We start from the raw sequence: 8,658 nt of genomic DNA, 5'->3' as shown, positions 1-8,658 counted from the left end.
ACCTTCAAATTTGTTCGTAAACTTCATATTATTTTTAATATGTATAAAACTAAAAATTATACAATTGTAAACTGTAATATGTTTTTAATCAAACACAAAAAACATATTGCATATAGCGCGATATTGAAACGAAATATCGCGATTTAAAAAATTACCCAAAAAACGCAAAAATGCGCCGCATAACGGATTCCACCTATTTACTTAATGCTAAAGGTTTTCCGCATGGAAAGGGTTAACGATGTATATTGGAAGATGGTAAATGAATTTTTGAAATAAAATATTAAAAACTTTCAACCTGTTTAAATGGAAACATTGGGAAAAGTGAATGCAATTGGTAAGCTCGCATTCGTTCCAACTGAAAAGTTACACAAATTTGAATTAAGCATAGCCTATCAATATTCAGATATCAACTGAAATTATTTAAGATTCAATATTGAAATAAACTCATAATGGTGTCAATACCGAATAATAAATAGAAAGAGTCCAAATATTTCTTCCCGACAAATTTAGTGTAATATAAAAATATAAAACTGATGAATACACTAAAAGACTTGAAATTCATATTAAAAAATACATAAAAATGGCAATGACAATTAGAGGAATAATGCGAATAAATTATCCAAAGTAATTTGAAACGATAAAGAAAAATTTTGTTGGAGAATTGTTATTTCCCAATTTAATAACTCTGTTCCTAATTAATACATTTCAACGGAAACTTCGCATTTAGTCTTCTTTTGAAATTTTAATCTTCAGATTCCACAAACTACAAAAATGGACGGAACGTTATGTGTTGCGCTATTTTTTAAGGTTGACGATTTTCGGGATGTGGGTCATCTCGTTGAGAGCTGAGCCGAACTGCCATTTATCTACTACTTGCATTACACAGGGTCGACGATCAAAAGGTAAAACAGGATGGCGTGTATCGTCAAAGTACTCTCGATTGGTTCGCTACCTGAAATAAAATTGGAATTATGAATAATCAATTGATACAACTTCGGTACTATAAATCCTAAAATTGGAACGACACAGAGAAGAGTAGCGTGCCCCTGAGCAAGAACGACATGCAAAATCGTCAAACGTTCCATATTATTATTTACTCTTGGGTCTTGAGACTTGTTGTGTAGTTGGATAATACTGCTTGTGGTCTTTAAAAACTGATAATACTACTACTACTGATTATTGAAACATCTATTGTTCACAATAAAAGACTTATAACAAACGAAATTCATTGTTGAGTGTTCTAACTTATTTCAAACAACAAATACAACTTAAAAATCTTATCGATCTATAATATTAATTCAAATTTTTCTTCTAATTAATAATAGCTTCGTTCCTTTTGTCCAAAAAGCGTACATTTAACGACAGTTTGATGTCAACTCTTCAGTTTTACAATGAAAGAGCCGAAAAAATGACGTCAAGTCAATTCGGACGAAACGAACTAGTCTAACATACTAGATAACATAGTTGGAGAGTCCGAGTAATGTGCACTTCACACGTTAAGTCTTACTGTCAAATTTGCTTCCAATATTCTTATGCCATAACTTTCCTTTATTTAGATGTTTTTGCTGAGCTTGCATTTTTAATCCTGGTTTCACCAGTTTTTTAATGAGATTTCAAGTATTTTTCAGTCATCAATTACTTTATAATTCTATTATACAGTAATTGATGACTGAAAAATATTTGGTTTGAAACCAGGTTTAAAAATGTAAGCTCAGCAAAAACATCTAAATAAAGGAACGTTTTGAAAGTTATGGCATAAGAATATTGGAAGCAAATTTGACAGTAAGACTCAACGTGTCAAGTGCACATTACTCGGACTACAACTACGGGAGATTCGGATGAAGCAATGTCCCAGTGATAATAAATAGAAAAAATAAACAACGTGACAGAAAAAGGCTTCGAGCTTTACTTTGTGCCTCAATCTTTTTTCACTGATACTGCTTAAAAATGTTCTAACGTTCTGTCAAATTCATTAAGTCAAATAAGTACATGCAACGACTTTAAGGCACAAAGTAAAGCTTGAAGCATTTTTCTGTGAAGATGCTTATTTTTCCGATTCATTATCATGGGGACATTGCTTCATACAAAATTTTCTGTATTTGTAGTCTGTGTAATGTGTAATTTATTGACACGTTGAGTCTTACCGTCAAATCAAATATTCTTATGCTGCAACTTTAAAAAGTTTCCTTTACTTAGATGTTTTTGCTGAGCTTTACTTTTTCAACCTGGTTTCACCAGTTTTTTATGGGACATTATATAAGTATCATTTTAAGCAGAGTAATTTTTAAGAAATATTTTAACAAAAATCCGATGCCACTTTTAATCAATCAATTAACATAAACACTGTATTTATAAGTAGAGAAACTAGTTAGATTCACTTTCGTGTTGATTATTCTGAGAAGTATGTTTCATCAGGTTTAGGTGACCTTTTCAGCCGATTGCAAAGACAGAGATTACGTTAAACGACGTTTAACAACAGAACGGCCTATAGACGATGGCTGGCTGAACCGCGGTTAAAAATGCATTGCAAAGACGACGACAGTCTATTTCTGGACGTCGTCTAAACGAATCTCGGCAAAACATTGGCTGTTACTTTCTTCGCCATTACTCCCTTGTTTTAGGAGTAATTCAGCCAATCAGATTATTCGTGTGACGTCAGAAACATGGCGACTGTGTCGAAAACGTGTAGGAACTTTTCGGAAGAAGAAAAGAACGTCCTGCCGGAAATTATTAAAGATTATCCCGTAATTGAAGAGAAGGGGTATGATAACCGTACTCTAGCGTCAAAAAAAACCGCATGGGAGAAGATTCAAAACGAATTTTCTTCGTCATTTCCCTGTAGAGCAGCTCGTACAATAGCACAATTGAAAGGCAAGTATGAATGTAAAATATTCATTTCAGATTATAAGATGTTAGTTAATATTTTTTACCAATATTTTTAACATTAATAATATCAAAGTAGAATAATAATTCAAAATTTTAATAAAAAGAAAATAGAAAGTTACGATTATTAATCACCTACATTAAATTTATTACAATGAAAATTACTTTGTACAATCTATATTTATGTGAAAGAGTAAGGAGAAAAAGTCCGAATTGTAGAACTCTATTCTGAATCAAGATTTCATATCCTACTAATCCCTACTTCTATTTATTAGATTAATAGATTATGTAAATATACAAATAATAAAATAGCATACAGTCAAATTTGTTTTTATGCGGTCTTTTTTGTGCAATTTTTTATGCGGTTTTTTTATGCGGTTCCTATCCACTGCATAAAAACAGGTTTGACTGTATTTAATTTAAGAAAAATTTACTAGAAAAGTATATCTTATGATCTATGTTATAGGTTGCTGGAAGCGATTAAAAATAGATGCCAAAAAAGAGGCAGATAATAACCGACGTGCTGCACATATAACAGGTGGAGGACCAGCACCATTATCATTGAATCCCTCCACACAAGTGGTTTTATCTGTTTTGGGTGACAGTATTGAACCATTACCCAATCCAGATGATCCACCATCGCCACTTATGGTTACATATGAAAATATTGAATCACTTACATCTACAAATGAACACTCTAATTCAGCAATATTTTCACCTGTAGTGATAAGTGATGTAGCTGTCAGGGAAAATGTGAACGTGGCAGATGATCCACCACCACCCAAAAGACAACGGTAAATAATATTCAGATAAAATAATACTAAATATTAATAATTACTTTCTAAAAAATAATGATTTATATTATATTTATAGCATTAATTCATTAGAGAAAGCCCAAATCCAGCTAATAGAGGAGGGCATAAAAACAGAGAAAATGAAACAAGATACAGAGAATATAAAACAAGATACAGAGAGGAAAAAGCAAGAAGCAGAACAACTTAACATAGAGTTATTAAGATTAAGAAAGTTGAAACTTCTGCAAGAACTAAAATTATTAGAAAATAACTAAATGTATTTAATAAATATTAAAACGGCCCTTTTCAGGGCCAACAATTTTAGTTAAGAGTGGTCATATCATATTAATAAACAATTAGATGATGGGAGAATATCAAAGAAAAAATATAAGAACATAAAGATTATAATTATCATGACTAGGGTGAGATGTCATCATTTTTAACTGTCATGGTGGCTTTTTTGAATGTTTTATTGAATGTTATATAAACATTTTCAACAATGCCTGATGGAACTGTACTTAAGGAGCAAGAAATACATAAAATTTATTATTTGAGTGGTTCAGGCAAGTCTCTCAGACAAATTTCTGTTGCTGTAAATAGATGTACAAATGCTATTCAAAATGTTTTCCAACAAGGTAAAAATTATGGGCAAAAAAGAAAGTCAGGACAGCCTAAATGTTTAACATCAAGAAATGAGAGAGAAGTTCTTAAGCTTATAATTAATAAAAGCAAGTCAACAAGGTAAGCTGCTGCTGAATTACAAATAGATTTATCTCATGTGACTGTTTGGAGAACTTTAAAAAAGCAATGACAATGTAATTTATTTAAAAATGAAGTTGAAACCACCTTTTAACTGCCAAACACAAATCAATGCATTTAAACTGGGCTAATGACAAGATGAGATGAACTGAAAAATGGTTAGAAATAATGTTTAGTGACGAGAAGAAGTTTAATTTAGATGGCCCTGACGGGTTTTCATATTGGCATAATTTAAGAAGAGAAAGCAACGTTAAAATAAGCCAACAACAAGAGGCTGGGTCTGTAATGATTTGGGGTGGTTTTGGAGGTGAGTGGAATGGATGGAGAGGTAAAACTGATTTAGTAATTGCTGACAAAAATATGTTTTAAAACATATAAAACTGTTTTCTATCAAAAAGTTTAAATAAATTTTGAAAAATCACAAAATTTATGGTGTTCCTTATACTTTTGTAACAGAATGTAGAACAGATTAAAAATCAGTAATAAAATATGAAAATTCCATATTGTAAAATATCTAAGTAATGTGCTAAGTCCAAAATGTAAGTTTTAAACAAAATTTTGAAATTTGTAAATAAAATGAAGACATTAATTTATATTTTTAGCTCAGCTTTCTATGAATAAATTCTATAATGACTTTAAAACTGTTTTTAACCACATTATCAGATTTATGTTGACATTTTATGTATTTAATTTTAGTGTAAAATAACCAAATATATGGTAGAACAAACATTAAACATAGAAATCATAATTTAAATCTTTTTGAGGAAATATGAATGAATAAAACAATTGTATGAATGTTTATTTAATTTGTTACATAGGTTATGTTAAGAAATATTTTTATTTAAAATGAATAAAAAGAGAATTATTTTGTCTGTGATAGGCTCACTCTTTATCAAAATTGTATGGTCCTGAAAAGGACCTTTTGTGAAATTTCTACAGTACTGTTTCATTTAAGTGAAATGTTGCAGTACAATAGATCTTCGAAGAGCAGACCCTGAACTTGATTGCTCATTCACTGTTGAACTTTCTTCCTCTCTCTCTTCATTTGAATGCTCAATCAGAAACTCCTCCTCTTTAAAATCAATGGCCCAATTATGTAAAATTGCAGTGGCTATTATTATATTGAGCGTGTTGTCTAATTTCGTTCTTAGACAACTTCCTATGCAGGGAAATCGTCTTTTCCACACCCCAAATAATCTCTCCACGATATTTCTTGCTCGTGAATGAGCTTTGTTGTACCGTCTTTCGCCGTGATTCTGCGGATGTAGAAATGGGGTCATTAAGTACGGCAAACAAGGATAGCCACTGTCACCAACAAGATATCCATTACAATATCCTTGGTGAAGTTTTTCTTTAATACTGCTGTTTGAAAAAATTCTGCTGTCATGTGTTGAACCTGGCCACCGAGCAACAATATTCCTAATTTTCATTTTTCCATCACAGATGACCTAAAATATACATTTAAACATGCATCAATTATATATTTTCATTAAAGTTATCAGGTTGAGATATCAAAGATATTATTTGATATTTTTATTTTCATGTCAAAGAAATAGTCAAGAATATAACTGTTCATAACAAGGCATAACAATTTAAAATGTTAGAAAAATATATAGGCCATTGCATACTTAATAGTCATTTAAGCTACAATAAATTAGTTACAAAAATATTTGTGGAGAACAATAAAATTGTATTTTATTGAAATTTTACTTAAATATGTTATTTTCTTAACCTCATAATTAAGTAAAGATGATGATATATGTAAATAATTCTCACCTGGCAGTTAATAGAATAATAGGATTTTCTATTATAAAAAACTTGTGCTCTACTGCTGTCAGGACACTGGATAGGTATATGGGTGCAATCAATTGCCCCAATTATACCAGGAAAGTTATCCTTGGACAATACCGAAAAATCATGTTTAACAGATGGAAGTTCCGATTCTGTCGGAAATACAATTTCGGCATTCTTCAAATGAACCAATGCCTTTGAAACGTTTTGGATGGTTCTGATAAGGATATAACGATAATTAATAAAAAATGCAATATATAACTTATACAAACGTTAAATAAGACCTCATTCTTATAAACGTCTCTAACACTATACAAAACAATTTTTTAAATTTATTTAATAATAGTTTGATAGATACCTGCATACAGTAGAGACGTGAACTCCGATAAGATCACCGGCTACCCTCTGGTAGCTTCCGGTGGCATAAAATCGTAATGCCGTCAATAATTGTTGCTCGGTAGTTAACGGCAACCCTCTTCCATCTAGATGTTTAATTTCGTCGCCAATACGATTTAAAATGCGAACGAATCCAGATTTAGAAAATCTATACCGAATTCGAAATTCGTCTTCGGAATAGATTTCCATAGGATTATTCCGATCTCGCATTACCCTCTCTCTTCGTAATTGCCGAGATGAATAATGTTCTTGATTCGTCCCGTTCGCAAGATGTATTAAATTCAGAATATCCATTATAATACGACCAACAAATGAATATGGCGTCTTATACTCAAGTAAAATGCTCTCTAAACCTGCTATCGAGGGAGTCTAGAAAGTAGGTCAAATAACTTGTTTCTAATCGCTGTCTACATTGTGGCAAGCGTGAAACTCTGTCTCTGCAATGAAATTTTTCTGACCCGCGGTCTACCCGATCTGTAAACCGCCGTCGGCCTTTAAACGTTGTCTCTGCAATCGGCCCTTTATGTTTCTTACGCTGACAGCGGCACATTTGACCGACTTGGTGAACACCGAGAGTAATTTGATGTTTTGTGGATCGTTCGTTGTCTTATACCGTGAATTAGTGTTATAGTGATTTCAATACCATTAATTTATATTATTTTGTAATAATTAATTTAAGGTATTTTTAATGATTTTATTGAAAAAATATATTTTGCGAAAGCTTCTGAATTTTTATTTAGAAAATCATTTTAGGCCAAACCAACTTTTTAAATACGAAACAAAATTATCTTTGAGGAAGGATAAAAAGTGCATTTTTAAAGTAATGGAGATAAATAAATAATTTTTTATTCAAAAATAAAAATTAATTGTGCAATTACTTTTTGCCATTTATTCGGAAGCCCTGCATTTTGAAAAAAGAGTCTACGGTTCCTTCTTCTGAATTTTCTTATATTCAGAAAGGTCTCATGTTTAGAAGTCGAGTTACCGTATCAGTTTTATGTGTTTTGTATATACTTGGCCCACTTTCCTTCGAATCTTAGCCGCAGCGACCCTGGTGAGCAAAATTCTGCTCTGACTCTCCAACTATGTTATCTAGTATGTTAGACTAGTTCGTTTCGTCCGGAATGACTTGACGTCATTTTTTCGGCTCTTTCATTGTAAAACTGAAGAGTTGACATCAAACTGTCGTTAAATGTACACTTTTTGGACAAACGGAACGTAGGTATTATTAATTAGAAGAAAAATTTAAATTAATATTATAGATCGATGAGATTTTTAAGTTGTATTTGTTGTTTGAAATAAGTTAGAAGGCTCAACAATGAATTTCGTTTGTTATAAGTCTTTTATTGTGAACAATAGATGTTTCAATAATCAGTAGTAGTAGTATTATCAGTTTTTAAAGACCACAAGCAGTATTATCCAACTACACAACAAGTCTCAAGACCCAAGAGTAAATAATAATATGGAACGTTTGACGATTTTGCATGTCGTTCTTGCTCAGGGGCACGCTACTCTTCTCTGTGTCGTTCCAATTTTAGGATTTATAGTACCGAAGTTGTATCAATTGATTATTCATAATTCCAATTTTATTTCAGGTAGCGAACCAATCGAGAGTACTTTGACGATACACGCCATCCTGTTTTACCTTTTGATCGTCGACCCTGTGTAATGCAAGTAGTAGATAAATGGCAGTTCGGCTCAGCTCTCAACGAGATGACCCACATCCCGAAAATCGTCAACCTTAAAAAATAGCGCAACACATAACATTCCGTCCATTTTCGTAGTTTGTGGAATCTGAAGATTAAAATTTCAAAAGAAGACTAAATGCGAAGGTTCCGTTGAAATGTATTAATTAGGAACAGAGTTATTAAATTGGGAAATAACAATTCTCCAACAAGATTTTTCTTTATCGTTTCAAATTACTTTGGATAATTTATTCGCATTATTCTTCTAATTGTCAGAAGCATCCAAAAATATGTTTTGAATTTATTGTTTTTTTCGGGATATATCAGTTGTTTCATTTTTATTTTGAAAT

The 8,658-nt window shown here is 31.6% G+C and overlaps 2 non-coding genes across 2 annotated transcripts; one reads left to right on the top strand and one right to left on the bottom strand.

The window, feature by feature from the left end:
• The first annotated feature begins 986 nt into the window (after positions 1-986).
• On the top strand, positions 987-1,091 carry LOC136975870 (U6 spliceosomal RNA). Its single transcript, XR_010880842.1, has one exon. It is a non-coding gene; the product is annotated as a U6 spliceosomal RNA (small nuclear RNA).
• A 6,988-nt stretch (positions 1,092-8,079) lies between these two features.
• LOC136975869 (U6 spliceosomal RNA) lies at positions 8,080-8,184 on the bottom strand. Its single transcript, XR_010880841.1, has one exon. It is a non-coding gene; the product is annotated as a U6 spliceosomal RNA (small nuclear RNA).
• Between the last annotated feature and the right edge of the window lie 474 nt (positions 8,185-8,658).

The sequence above is a fragment of the Centruroides vittatus genome, unplaced genomic scaffold (genome assembly GCF_030686945.1).
Source record: "Centruroides vittatus isolate TY-2023 unplaced genomic scaffold, ASM3068694v2 contig_390, whole genome shotgun sequence".
In the NCBI taxonomy this organism is placed as follows: domain Eukaryota; kingdom Metazoa; phylum Arthropoda; class Arachnida; order Scorpiones; family Buthidae; genus Centruroides; species Centruroides vittatus.
The sequence above is the reverse complement of the archived record's forward strand: the minus strand, read 5'-3'. Positions and strand labels throughout refer to the sequence as shown.